The sequence below is a fragment of the Octodon degus genome, unplaced genomic scaffold (genome assembly GCF_000260255.1).
Source record: "Octodon degus isolate 3935 unplaced genomic scaffold, OctDeg1.0 scaffold00045, whole genome shotgun sequence".
NCBI lineage: Eukaryota > Metazoa > Chordata > Mammalia > Rodentia > Octodontidae > Octodon > Octodon degus.
In genome coordinates, this window is record NW_004524621.1 from 1926428 (window position 1) to 1941071 (window position 14644).

The 14644-nt window shown below is 51.6% G+C and overlaps 1 pseudogene; it reads left to right on the plus strand.

The window, feature by feature from the left end:
• The first annotated feature begins 588 nt into the window (after positions 1 to 588).
• LOC111816980 lies at positions 589 to 682 on the plus strand (annotated as a pseudogene).
• Positions 683 to 14644: the final 13962 nt, after the last annotated feature.

The window sequence follows — 14644 nt, forward strand, 5'->3', positions numbered from 1 at the left end:
ATGTCTTCCCCTAGCTGCAGAGGAGGCAAGAAAATGTAGTCTTTCTTCTAGCTGGCCATGTTCTCAGATAAAATTCCAACTCTATGAAAGGCTTGGGGAAAACATTTGCCTTGCATAATGCGGTATGGTAGCTCTGTTTCTAGAAAACAAGCAAACCTACCCTGATCATTCTGTGAGCTCTCCTACTGGAGCCCAGGAAATTCACTGGGACCATTAGAACCAGTACAATGTCCTACCCAAATGAAGTAAGGGATGCCAGGAATGCATCCCTGCACCTCTGGGTGGCTGCTGTTTCCTCCCAAACAGCTGGTAAAGGCGAGACAGGTGATGGGCAGCCACATCCTCTCTTCAAAGGGGCGTTTCCGGCCTCCACCACACAAGCCCTGTGAGGCTTTATCATCATCCCCCTGCCCAATGGGATTCTCTTCTGGCCCTCTATCCTGGATCAGTGTCCCATTAACCCTTTGGGCATTTTCTAGGAGGGGCTGCCCTGTGCACTATAGGAGCTTCAGCAGCAGCTGACTACCTACTGGAGACCACTGGTGGTCCCTGGTTGTGAGAACCAAAGAACGTCTCTAAGCAGTGTCCATCGCATCTCGGCCTTTTGGCTAAGATCAAGTGTAGTATCTAAGCAGTGTCCACTGTCTCCTGTGGAGGAGAAAGAATCACACACATACCTCCCCCACTGAGAGCCACTGCCAAATCCACTACCACCCACTCGGTCAGCACCATGAAGCCCCACTTCCCTTAATCATAACGAGAGGATGAGCAGTGAGCCTTCCTGGGGTGGGCAGTGGTGGTACTGGGTGAAGAAGGGCCCAGGATCTAAAATGAAGAGTAGGAAATTGGGGAGCAAGGGACAGGTGAGAGAAGAGACTGTCTGTGGATACACACTCATGCAGGGAGCCCAAGATGGGAGCCACAGCCAAGGTGGGAGATAACCACATCTCAGCCCCACATGGTATCCCACACCATGTCACCATTGTCCTTTCCTGCTTTGCCTTTTTAAATTTTTATTATAAGTCCACATTTGTGGTACATCCCTCGTGTGGGGTGCATGGACATACCACTTCTCCATTCTTTTCACATCCCTTCCCCACCCCTTCCTCCTTCCCATGTCCCCTTCCCTATTGCAAAAGTTCTGCCTTGTCTTGTTCTGCCTCCAGGGTTAGAGGTTCCCAGGGAGCTGGTATCTTCCTGTCACCTCTGTATTCAGGCAAGGACACTGCAGCAAAGGGCTCAGGAACCCCTATGGTTCCATAGCTCCATAGTGTTGGAGCAGGATGGAAGCCCAGGTTGGCCATTTGCCACCTGAGATGCTGCTTTCCCAATCTCCCCTCTCTAATGCCACCATCCCTGCAAAGGCCAGTGTGACACAGTTACTGCAGGCACCACATTCCTTTTGGAAGTCATCCCCCCTCCCCTCTCTCCACACCTGCTCCTGCATGCTGAGGTTCTCTCCGCCTGCCCTGGGAGTGGGCATCACTCAGGCCAATGCATCATACCCCCAGGCACGCACAGGGCCAACGGTGGATCCCAGTAAACTCTTCTGGGAAACTGAATTGGAGCTCAGGGAAATAACTTGTTCTTTATTTGGGGCTTCTTTTAGTGGTAGGAGCCACCAGGGGCCACCTTGCAACCATGTGGAGAAAATGTATCTAAGAGTGAAGCTAAGCAAAGGCAGGAGGAGCTGAGGGCCGAGAGCCGGGGAAGCCCTACCGAGACATCAGCCAGGGCTAGATCCGGAGGCCTGAAGACCCCGGGCTTCCTCCCTCCCTCCTTCCCTCTCTTCCCTTCTTTCTTGCTTTTCTTCCTTCTTCTTTCTCTCCTTTCTCTATCTTCCCTTCCTCCCTCCCTGTGTTCTTAAGCTAATCTGAGCTCTGTTGCTCTCCCTTGTCCCTGCGGGAGCCCTGTGGATTCTGGGCAGCTGCTATGAGGAAGTAGTAGGCTCTCTGAAGCCCTCGCATCCGTGGGCCTGAACAGACTGGATGTTATGTAATTTTCATAAATTGAGCTGCTTTCTATCCAGCATTTGTGGGAAAGTCCTCAGCATGAGGGGAAGAGCAGATCCAATTGCAGGCTTTACTTCAACCTTGAGACGTAGTTACCTCCGGGAGAAAACAAAGGCTGCATGGAGCTGAGCTAGGAAGATGAACTAGGGAAGCTTCAACCCAAAAAGTAGCGCCCCATGAGAGTAGGAGCCCCATAGGGAGCCCTGCTCACACACGGAGTAGGCAAGGCATTCAGGCTTCCCTCTGCGCTCTCTGCTTCAAGGACAGCATCTGGGCTGTAACACTGGTGAAGCTCTCGATGACTTTCCCAGCTCAGCCCCTTGGCCAGATCTCACTTGGTGCCTTGCCTGTCACACATGCTCAGACAGCAAAACCAGTGGACTGAAAAGGTCCCGGTACTGGAGCAAGTATGTGAGACGGACCGTGGATTTTAACTGTGTGTAATTGATCCCGAGTATTCATTGAAAAACCTTAGTTTCACATACTATAGAGTGATTCCAAAAGGCAGAAGAACATTCTTTTATGTACGGTGAAAATCCACTGGCTGTGGGGCAACGCAAGATACAGCCAAGACAGCTTCCAAAGTGCAGATGAGCAAAAGCGTGGGAATAAGGGAAGAAATAACTTGTCACTGTAATCTAAACAGGATCAGTGATTTTAATCAGCCCATTACGTCCCCAAGTGCCCTGTGACCCAGAGGCTAGCTCGGAGCCGCAGCCTGGTGCTCCTGACAGGCGGTTTTCCTCCAAGCCTCAGGCCCACTCACAGGGACAGCCTCCCAGGGACGTGGTGTCTGCTTGTGCTAAGGAGCTCTGTTGGCCTGGCCCACCCTTCGTTTCTGACTCGACTATCAACAGGAATGGTCAACTCACCAGTGAAAAGCTTCATTGGTGGGGATTTCAAAAAAAAAAAAAAAAAAAACCTTTCCAAGCCCAGAAAGTTTCCAAGCATTTGCTATAAAAGTAACCTGGGCCCCACCTCGGGTGGAGCAGCTGCACAGATTGTTTGTTGTATATATTGGCGGCGGTTCTTAAAAAAAGAAGCTATGCAAACATGCCCTAGGAAAACCGAACTGCTGCTTTTATCATCTGCTCAAATAACATGTGAAAGGAGGAGCGCGCCTCCATCCCGGAAGTGGCCATTCCATGACCGTCGAGCGGCGGGCCGTGTGGTGCACAAGGTGCCCGGTGTGCTTATGGGGCAGTTCGAGTAACTGCCTGGGAGTGTGTCTGCACACGCCTCTGCGGGGTCCTTTAAAGACTGGTCAGAAACACCAGCTTGTTAAACAGGCCTATTTATAGGCCTGTGTGTGTATTTTTCAACTTCCTGGGTTATATATGTTTACAAAAAACCCTAACTGATTATCTCAAGGCCCAAAAAATGGGTTTGAACTCTGAAAATGGAATGAAATGGAAAATTTTCCCAGGAAAAGTTGAAACTGACCCCAGGTGCAGATCCGAGGGCTCTCTCCGGGCGTCAAGAACGACTGTGACTCCACAAGGTTTCCTGGAATCCTCCTCATATGCCTGGCCTATGCTAGCTCTAGCATCACTCAACCATCCAAGTTGTGCATGAGTGACTGATTTTTGTTTTGTTTCCTTTTGTTTTGTTTTGGATTTTTCAACTTCTTTTTACCATGAGAAAATGGCTTTTCTGGTGACCTTCAGGCTGACCTGGTCTTTGAACTGTCCTGACTGCAGGAGCACTTCTGGGACGTTGGTGCATGTGCCCATCACTTGGGCACTCTGGCGACAATGAAGACTTGGGCCAGGAGGTCAGGGGTGCAGTGAGCACCAATGTCCAGTCCTGGAGCATTCACTTCCCTTCCTGTCCCTTCCTTGCCTTCCCAATGGGAATTTCTCTGAAGATACCACACCCAGGACATGCACCATGTCCACCCACCAAGGGAGGCCCTAGAGCCTTCTGCTTCAAAAGAACCATACCCCACAAAAGACTGGGTGGCCCTGAAAGGGTCACCCCCTCTGGTTCCCAAGGGAATGAAGGAATTTTCCATCTGGAGAAGACACCAGAAAGCCATGCTCACCTTCTGCGCCTTAAAAGGCGCAGCATTTGGCAGCTCCTCCTTTGCACGTGGACTAGTTTACCTTCACTCCCAGGGTAGAGCAAAACGGCTGCAGTCTGCCAAAGTGGGGGGAGGGCTGAGGCGGGGAAGACCTCTTGTCTTTCTCATCACTGAGACCGGTGCCTGACACCCAAAGCTGAATGGAGGAGAGGTTTATCTGGGTTTGTGGTTCTCAGAGGATCCAGTCTGTAGCAGAATGGACATGGCGGAAGGTCCTGGCGGAGGAGAGCTGCCCACTGCGTGACAACAAGGAAGCTGAGAGACAACCAAGCTGGGGAGGGAGATGCACCCTCCAAGTCACACACAACCCAGCTCTAACCAGGCCTCACCTCCTACCAGCAAGCCAGCTACAGCACCCCTGAGCTGATCACTTTCCCAAGGCCCCACCTAGGAGTGCACGAGTTTTAGGGGTCGTTTTTTTTTCTCCAGACTAAAACATCCCTCTCCTTCCTCCCCACAGAATTCCTCAGGATGTGTCAAGGAACACAGGAAGTGACCTGTTACCACAAAGTGCAGGGCTGGAAGTGCTCTGAAGCCATGGGGCACAGGGCAGCAGTCTTCCTCCTCTTTCTCCATCTTCTACTCCCTTTTCTCCATCTCTTCCTCCTCCTTCTTCTCCTCTTCCCCCTCCTCCCCCTCCTCCTCCTCCTCCCCCTCCTCCTTCTCCTCCTTCTCACTGAAGCAGTGTTCACATAACATAACATCAACTCGACCATTTCAAAGGGATCACTTCTGCGGCAGTAGGTGCATTCACAGCGCTACCTCCATGTGGTTCAAAAACATTATCATCATTCCCCAAAACCTACTTCCACCCAGCAGTCAGCCCCTGAGGCCCGTTCCTCTCAGCCCTGGCAGCCACCACATGCACTCATGTAGCCTGGACCTTTTGCACATTTAATTTACCATGATTTTTTGAGCTTTACTTCTTTTCATGGCAGGATAATATTCTATTGCATCCCATGTAGTTCACAGATGGTCATTTGTTGCTTAATGACAGGGTTACATCCTGAGAAATGTGCTGGGACCTGACTTCAATGCTGTGTTATGATCACAGCAGGTACTTACGTGGACCCACACGTAAGGTGAAGCCTGCCTCCCACGGCCTGATCATGGGGGCTGAGGCTCTGGGGCCCCAGACCTGCCTGTTGCACTCTTGGACTGCTGTGTTTGCAGTCCACCTACTCGTTGACCAGAATGCCAGCCTCTGGAGTGTGTGTGTGTGTGTGTGTGTGTGTGTGTGTGTGTGAGTGTGTGTCCATCAGACTGCACTGAGCACACTGAGCTTATTTCCCTGCCCACTGACAGACACCCACGCTGTTCTCTTTCTGCCGTGGGAATGACCACAATGCCTCTGTGACCACAGATGTGTGAGGGTGCCAGAGTCTGTGTTCAGTCCCTTGGGGCACAAACCCCAACACCTCAACTTTACAAATGAAGGTACAGGCCGCTAAAGGTCACGCAACTTGTGCACAAGTAAGCTGGTCCAGAAGCCAGGTCCCTGAGGGCCCAGTCCAGCTGCCACTGACTCCAGGCTGCTGTGAACCCAACCTTCTCCTTCCACCCTGGCGGTGCCCTGGTAGGATGAGCCCTCTGGGGACTCCCCCACTTCCCAATCCCTTCCCACCCAGGCTCAGCCCTGCATTTGCTCACCTGGACCTCTACGTCCTGCGAGGGCCCTGTCCTCAGATTTCCCAGCTTAGAGTCACCGACCCACAGCCCATGCGGTCCCTGCTGGAAACCCATGGGGAACTCATGGTGACATTGTGAAGATGTCCCAGGAGCAGGAAGGCCGAGGCTATGACACAGTGACTGCCTGCCTAGTTATTCCACAGCACGTGGACAGCCCATGGGGGGATCTGTATCATCATTTGTATCACTATTATTATTTTACTACTTTTATTCAATTTTTAAAGTTGAGTCTCTCATATAAGAGAAGCCATGTGATATTTTATCTTGTGTTTGCTTTATTTCACTTAATATTATGGTTTGAAAGAGTTAAAGACAGCAATCCATACACACCATGTTTATAGCAGCACACCTCAACAGCTAAATCTCTGAAGTGGCCTACACGTCCACCCATAGATAAACAGATAAAGAATGTGTGATATTTATACATCATGGGATATTACAAGGCCCAGAAGGATAAACCTGAGTCACTTGTAAGAAAATGGATGGATTTATAGATTTATTTTCAGTACCTTGGGTCACACAATGAAGACATGACGAATGCACAGAGACATCTCAAGCCCTGCCACCATCTTGCCTACTCTCAGCTCAGAGGGAGGCAGATGCCAACTTCCCCCTCTGACTGGAAAGTGGTCCAGGAAGCCAGTGGTGGCCAGGTGGGTTCCCTGTCTGCAGGTACAAAAGCAGATAACTTTGTTCTAGCTATCCATGCTGAAACACGGTAAAGTGACAACAGGCTCCCAGGGGAAAGGAAGGGTGCATGCAGGGCCCTCTGTGCCCTGGTGGTGTTCTAGGTGGGGTCCCAGGGCCTGACTTTGTCATCATGGAGTCACTGCCATGCCTGCATTGAGGCAGCAAACTAAGAAATGAGGGCTTGGGAGGAGTAGGTCGCCAAGACCGCACCCCTAAGTAGTAACAGGATCAGCCAAGAGCTGCTTTCCTGGTTGCTTTAGAGGGACAAAGAGAAACAAGCCGCGTGCAGGAGACCTGAGTGGTAGCCCCAGGCCTGTTGTGCCTTGCAGCCAATGACCTGTGTCTCTGCGGCCCACAGAATGTTGTGACCTCACCACCCCAGGTAACCCAGGCATCTATTTCCCAAGGCCCACAGGTACAAACTCAAGAGGTGTGTGGAGGGGACCCTATGAACCCCGAGCTTCACAAGGCAGGTTCCACTGTCTGTGCAGGAGGCTTCTCTGGACCAGCAGGAGGGAAGGGTGGAGAAGAGGGTGGGAGCAGCCTACTCAGGCTGTGTACACGAATCATTCGCCCTCCCCCAACCCCGGCCTCAGCTTCCTAAGCAGATGTAACAACCAAAGCATATTAGTATTGGAATAATGTGTCCACCGCACTGCAGGGAGCTAAGACAGGAGGATCAAAACCTGAGTCCCACCCAGGCAACTCAGTGAGACCCCGTTTCAAAACAAGGAAGGACTGAGGTATAGCTCAGTGCACAGGTCCTGGATTTAATCCCCAGAACTACCCCCTCCCAAAAAAGTGGCCACAGTAACCAAAACACAGGAGCAGCGAACTGTGGAGGTGCAGCAGGAGATGCCTCCCCCACCATCCTGTATACGTTGGTTTCTTAGTTGCCCAGGTAACAGTTCCTGTTCCATTTCTGGTTGTTCCTGTCTCTTAGAAACAGCTGGTCTCTGTGACACATAGCTGGTCACTATGATGCCTTGCTGGTCACTGCGATGTACGTTGTGTTAACCAATCCCCAACTGACAAGCCACTCTGCCTCTCTACTTCTTGTTTGCTTATCCCCTATAAGCCCTAGACCACCTGCAATCAGGGCCTGATATTCTGGGAATGGTCCAGCCAGTGCCCACTGAGGTAAATAAATTGGCCTCCAAATCCTGGTGCGGTTTGCGCGTTTCCGCTGGCTACAGCAGGGGAGGGAGGAGAACAGCAGGATTGTATGCAGTACAAGAGGGAGGGAAACCCGAGGGCAATATGCAGCTGCCAGGGACACAGACCAGGGTCCCACGGCTAGGGCACCAGTGTGGTCAGATTCGGGGACAGAGCACTGAGGGCATACGCTAGGGCCCGGGGAGGGACGGTAAGGGTTCATTTGAAGGGACAGGGACTCACCGTAGCATGACTGAGTACTTCAGATGACTGACATCCTGTGATTGCGTTCACACAATCAAAATCTAAATAATAAATAATAATGTTGTACTTTTTCCCTCTTTCATCTTTTCTTTTCTTTCTTTTCTTTTTTTTTTTTTTTTTTTTTTTATATTGAACACAATACCTTTGCCCTAAGCTTCAGCCCCTGCCCTTTTTTAACTTCATTTTTAAGTTTTCAGACAGGGTCTTGCTCAGTCACTACATTGCCCAGCCTGGGCTCAAATTTGTGATCATCCTGCCTCAGCCTCCCAAAATGCTGGGATTATAGACTTCACCACCTTATTAGACTCTAATTCTATCTCTGCTGCTGGAAAAAGAGGAAGCAGTCCTGCTGAAGACTCAGATTCTCTGAGGCCACCATCCTCCACCCTGGCTGCACTTTAGAAGCAGGCTAGAGGGCAAAGCAGCGGGGACTAAGATGACCTGAGGCTCCAGCTCTGCCCTGGAAATCAATGGTTGGGGGGCCCTGCCTGGGGACTTCCTGGGACACCCTGGTGACCAAGCTGGATGGTGCTCAGCTCTGAGCAGCAGCCGCCCTTCCTCCGGCCCTACATCGATGACAGCTTGGGGTGCATGAACACCCGATGCTTGTCTTCAAAAGGGCTGGTATCACAGTGCACAGCCTGGGCCTTGGCATGGGCCTACCTACAAGAGCAAGGTCTTGCTTCCCATCCATATAAGTCACAAGAGAGAGGCAGTGTGGCCTTAGAGAAGCTGTGGTTGGCAGAACGCATGGCAACCCCTGCTGGGAACTTCGAATTTCCTGCCACCAGGCGACCAGCATTAGGGGCCCAGACAGAGCTGCTACCTGCAGGTAGGACCCAGGTGAGCCCACAGGCTTCAGAGCGGGCCCCAGGCGGGCACAGAGCGCGGTTCCAGGAGGCCAGCCCTGAGCTCAGCCCCAGGCTGGCATTGCTCACCAGGACCCACGGCACAACCTGCAGTCTACGTGAGATGTGCCAGCAGCAGTGACTAGCAGCAACGGCTGTCACTTCCTGAAGGCATCCTCCTCTGCTCCTGCCAATGATTCCCACGGCTGAGAAGCGGCCACACATGGGTCCATTGTGCACAGGAGGACATGGCCGGCCAGAGAGGCAGAAGAGCTCTCCTGAGGCAGCAGGGCCAGGCTGCAGGGCCCGAGGGTGCATGGGGTCTTGGGCTTTGAAATCCTTTTTTAAAAAAATAAAAGCAGAAAATTTATTTTAAAGGGGAGAAGAAGGAAGAAAGAGAAAGTGACACAGCAGACTGCTACTCTGGGTGAGTAGGGAACATTTGAAAGGGAAATGCTCCCAAATTCTTGACTTTATTGCTCAGCCTAAAACATTGTTCCTTTGAACCTCCAGCAATTGCTGTTCAGCCACAAGTGACTGATATCTAAGGCAATGGGAAGTTCTGCTCATACTGAGCCATTTCCTCAGCCTAGCAGAGCAGGGAGTCATAGCAAGGAGCAATCATGCCTGCTCTGTTCATTGGGGTGTGGGATGAACAGCTTTTGGGGGATGGAGGAGGAAAAGAGAAGGGACAAGCAGAAGCTAGGACAAAGGGAGACACAGTGGGCAAGGGCGCTTGTCCCCGTCCCACAGGACCCAGCTTGCCATAGGCATGTTGAGAAATCCCCACGCTGAATCCCAAGATTCCCCCAAAAATTAAAACTAGGAATCCCATTCAAGCCAGCTATTCCTGTTCCATGGATCTTCCTGAAAGAGTTAGAGACATCACATCACAGCGATCCATGCACGTCCATGTTTATAGCAGCACGATTCACAGCTAAATTTTGGAAGCTTCCTCTGTCCATCAGCAGACGGATGGGCCCAGAAAGTGTGGTGCTCCCATGTGGTGGAGGTCTTCTCTGCCGTAAGGACGGATGCACTGGAGTCATTGGCAGGAAAATGGATGCACCTGAGACCGAAATATTAAGTGAAGTAATCCAGACACACACTTAAATCTCGCACAGTTTCTTTTGTATGAGTAACCCAAAGCATGAATGTTAAAGAGCTAAAGAAAACAATAGATACTAGAAAATAAGGAGAAAGACCTTTGGTAAATGGGAAGGGTAAATAGGAGGAGGGAAGAAGGGGGACAGAAAGAGGAAGATACATTCTGGACGTGCACCCTGTCCCCGCAGTGAGTAGACTCAGGATGCATTATGAACAGGTGCTGCCCTCAGTCAGCAGCAGGGCACAAGGCTCTGCTCCTGGGCAGCTATGTGTGGGGGATTGCTCAGGGAGACCCTCAGGACCAGGAATGTTGTGCTGGTGCTAGACCTTTCTCCAGGTTGCCAGCATCAGCTTCAGTACCTGGTTGCTGGTTGCTGGTTGCTGGTGTCCACCGGCCCTGAGCCTGCAGGGCATTTTGTGTGCCAGCTGCCCTGGCCTCCTCCACACAGCAGCACTCTGGACTTGGCCACCAGATCTGCCGCCTGTCCTGGTGGAAAGCCAGCACGTGGGAAAAAGGTACATAGCCAGCGCCACACTCAGGCCCCCAAAGAACACATAGCCCTGGGTGATTTCAGATGATCCAGCCTTTCATCACTTCAAGAAAAAAAACAGTTTGTGGGTGGAAGAGGAGGGAGGGAGAACTGTGAGGCCCCTGACCACTGACTCACCACCGCCTGGAACGACAAAGCATCGCTGAGCACATGAAATGACCACACTCCTAAGAAATGCCTCTCTGAATTCTTTGGTGCACTCACTCATTCATTCATTCATTCATTCATTCATTCATTCATTCATTCATTCAGCAAATATTCCCAGTGCTTTCTGAGCCCCAAGCACCACTACAGGTGTGGGGAAGTCACAGAAAAAACAAAACAAAGCCAAAATGCTCCTTTCACCCCACCAGAAGCTTCCCCTGCAGAGAGAGACACAGCTAACAAACAAGAAAGCCGCATCCAGTGGCAATGAGAATCGTGGAGCCCCGATGAGGACTGGTGGCTTTAGAGTAGGGAAGGAAGAGGGTGTGGAGGGAGCTTCAGGGAAGGGGCAATGACCAGGGCCAAGGAAGAGGTGGGCCGGCTATAGAGTCAGAGTGAGTGAGGAGGAACAGGTGGGTGGTGACCCAGACCAGACTGCCAAGGGCCAGGTGGCCACCATCGCTTGGGCTGTGACTCTGATGCACAGCAGCCACCAACGTAGGCAGAGGACACACTCAACCAGACTTGATTTTTGCAGGGCGCACTCTGAGGCTGAGGCAGAGCACCCAGGAGAAGGTGGCCACAATCAGGGTGCAGGATGATGGAGAAGGGGGGGGGGCGAAGAGGCCTGGGTTCGCCTTCTTGGGTGCAATGGGAAGAAAGCCCATGTGCTCTCTCCAGCTCAGACATGCCTTTGATACCACCCGGAGGATGCTGCTCCCCAGCCCAGGAGTCTGGCCATAGTCTCCCTGTGAGAGTGCACTGAGGCTGAATCACATCTGCGTCCAGCTGGTGCTGGGAGACATTCAGCTCTGTGGCGGCATCATTCCCAGTAGCTCCAGGTCTAGGTCGCTAACTGTGTTTACACTTGGGAAGGACATTTGGGTGGAGGAGCAAAGAGCCAGGCACAAGAGCTGGGCCTGCCCTTTGTGCCCATGTTCCCAGTGCAGAGACACACGGGCCCCTAACCGCTCACCAAGTCCACTGTAGGCAGAACCATGAGCGAACCAGCACCTCCACCTGATTCTTATTTACTCCAAATGCTGCCAGGTCCAGATTAACAGTGAGAAAATGATAAGCCCCAAGGTCTTTAGGGGTTACTGCTCTCTGCTTATCAGAATGAAAACAGAAATGAAAGCAGTTCAACCAGAATAAAGGTTTCTCTCTTCACCCCAAACTTCCAGGCCTGCAAGTTTTGATATCTTTACAGCAAGCTGTGGGTTGACCTTTGGGAAAGAAGTAATGTAAAGTCAGCCCTCCAGTGCCCCGTTCTCCAGCCCAAACCTCCATGCGCCCAATGCCAAAGCAGTCATCAGGTCCTGTGTGCCAGCCTCAAGGATGACTGGCAGACCTGGGTTTTGCATCAATGCCGGCAGCCACTCTCTATAGACTATGCCACGTCTGTCGTGTCCCTGAAGATTCTCCTCCCCTACACTGAGATCACTGCGGGCACAGCTCATGGTCAAAGCCACATGAGAGGGCTCTTTTGTGAGCCCTGCACAGACTCTGAGTGGTGAGACTGTGACAGAAGCTGCCTCCAGCAACGCGGCCAGGATAGGTTCAGTGGTAACGCCCGAAAGTCACATCCATGCTTTAACACTCAGGCTCTGTGTATGTGGCTCTATTCAAAGAAAGGGGGCCTGAGCCTCAAGATGAGGTCACTCTGGATGGCCCAGATGGACCTCTCATCCAGAACCAAGTGTCTGTAAAGAGACACAGGAGATGCAGACACAGAGGGGCAGGTCACATGAAAATGGTCCCATCAAGAAGGGCACAGAGATTAGAGTGACGCAACTGCGAGTCAGGAAGAACCAGAAATCACCAGAGCTGGAAGAGGCAGGGATAGGTCTTTCCTGGGCCCTTCAGAGGGCTCATGGCCCTCGCAACACCTCGATGTCAGACTCCTAGAGCGTGAGACCACATATATCTATTATTTGAAGCCAGTTGGTGGCACTTTGTCACAACAGCCCTACGACCTTATTCTCTTAGTGCTGCTATGATAAAATATGAGACTGGGTAGATGACAAAGAGGTCACAGTCATTTTTCTCGCAGCTCTTCAGCAAGGAAGCCCATATCAAGGCCCAGGCAGCAAGCTTGTCTGCTTCCAAGATGGCTCCCACCACATTCATATGCGGTAGAAGGTGGAAGAGCGAGAGTGCCCAACTCGGAAGCTTCACATCTAGGGGCTTTAATCCCACTTTCTAGGGAAGGTGCCCTCAGGGCTGAGTCACCTTCTCAAAGCCTCACCTTGAACAACCTCCACACCAGCCACCATGTTTCCACACGTGAGCTTGTGGGACATTCTGACTTCAACAGCTAGGAAACAGCCTCAAAAGAAGAACACAGCCCTTCTGCCTTATCGCTGTGAGGCATTAACTGAGCCTTGCTTTAAACCTCCAACATTACTGCCATGGCAGCAGTAGGATGTCTGAACAGTGGACTGTCCAGGCAGTGACCGAGTCAGAGAAGGATTAGGCTGAGAATGAAGCAGGGGGTGGTGAAGAAATTCTTACAGAGGAGCAGCACAGACTCAGAGATGGAGGCCTTGAACACACAGCAAGTGGTCTTTTTTCTTTCACCAATAGCCACAGTCCTAGGGAGTAGAAGCCATGAAAATCTCTGAAGAATGGAGGGCAGGAAACTCAAAGTCTTGGCCAGATGGTGGCCTAGAAGGAAGTTGGGAGCATCTTGCCAAAGAGACCCAGCCCCCACAGGATCCACAGCAGCTTGTACGTTTACGTTAACAGCCAGAGGGACCACGTGACTTATGTCTCCTGAAGTCAGCCAACAGCTATGGGGAAACCAAGTCCACTGTGGGCAAGCAGCACTTAGCCATGGGAGTCTGCCTCCCAGACAACTTTGGGAAGGGTCTCAGGAGGGATGTGCCCGGGACATCTCTCCACAACAACAACAAAAATCTCTGGTGAAAACAAGGACTCCAGTTCTTTTCCAAAAAAATTCAAATCTGCCCCAATCTATTCCAAAACATATTATTCAGACTCCAGTGACATGAAATAAACTGGCAGCTCTCGAAATACCTTGGGCAATGGGCCAAAGCCACACACATCTTATGTGCCAGTAATCACACATGACACACGGTATTGGCACAAGGCTTCCAGGATCTCAGCTCCCCTCTGAGCCCTGTGTCCCTGTGTCAGCCCCTGGGAGATGCCAGGTGGGAAACCCCACCTCACAGAGGCCAGACAACACCTCCACCTGCTTCTCCCTCTGAGACCCATGTCAGAGCAGCTACCAGAGGCTCCCACACATGGAAACAAACACAGTCTTCCTTTTCAGTTGAAGAGCACAGTAAGAAAAACTCCAGAGAGCAAAAAAGATAGGTTGTGAGGACGTTAGCAGGAAAGTATAGGGCAGGCCAACCCTTCTCAGGCCAACCAAACACATCCACACAGGCCTTGGGAGTAGTCCAAATACGCAGGGTTTGTTTTAAAACTGTGAACTATATTTGAGTGATACCATTTCCTAAAACTCAATGGACCAGTTCAAAAATTTCAAGTTCTTCATTATGTCCTTGTCTCCACAGAAGCAGGCTTCCATGATGGAAGCTTAATCCTCAAATCAATGTGTCAGCAATTATTTGGAGCTAGAGCCTTTGGGTGATAACTAGGACAAGATGAGCTGATGAGGGTGAAACTCCAGGAGGGCACTGGTAGCTTTGGAAGAGAGAGAGGCCCCCAGGACCCTTGCTCTGTTCACCACATGCTGTCTACCATGCTGCAAGAGCCAGAAGGTTCTACAGACGTGAGCTCAGCCTCCAGAAAGATCAAAAGTAAATTTCCTTACTTTATAAACTAGCTCATCTCAAGTATTCAGATATAGCAAGAGTTATGAAGACCCAGTCCTAGCCCAGGTCCGGTGAGTGTGCGGAGAGCTTCCTGCTACCCTGTGCCGGCGGGACCAGTCCCAGCCCAGGCGCAGAGTGGGCTGCACCCTCTCCCAGCCCCTTGGGCCGCCCCCCACCACTCCGCAGTGCTCCCCCACCCCGCCCGCAGAGTAGGATTTTCTGCCGAGTTCCGGGAGCCCCCAGACCCAGTCCTAGCCCAGGTCCGGTGAGTGTGCGGAGAGCTTCCACTTCCTCC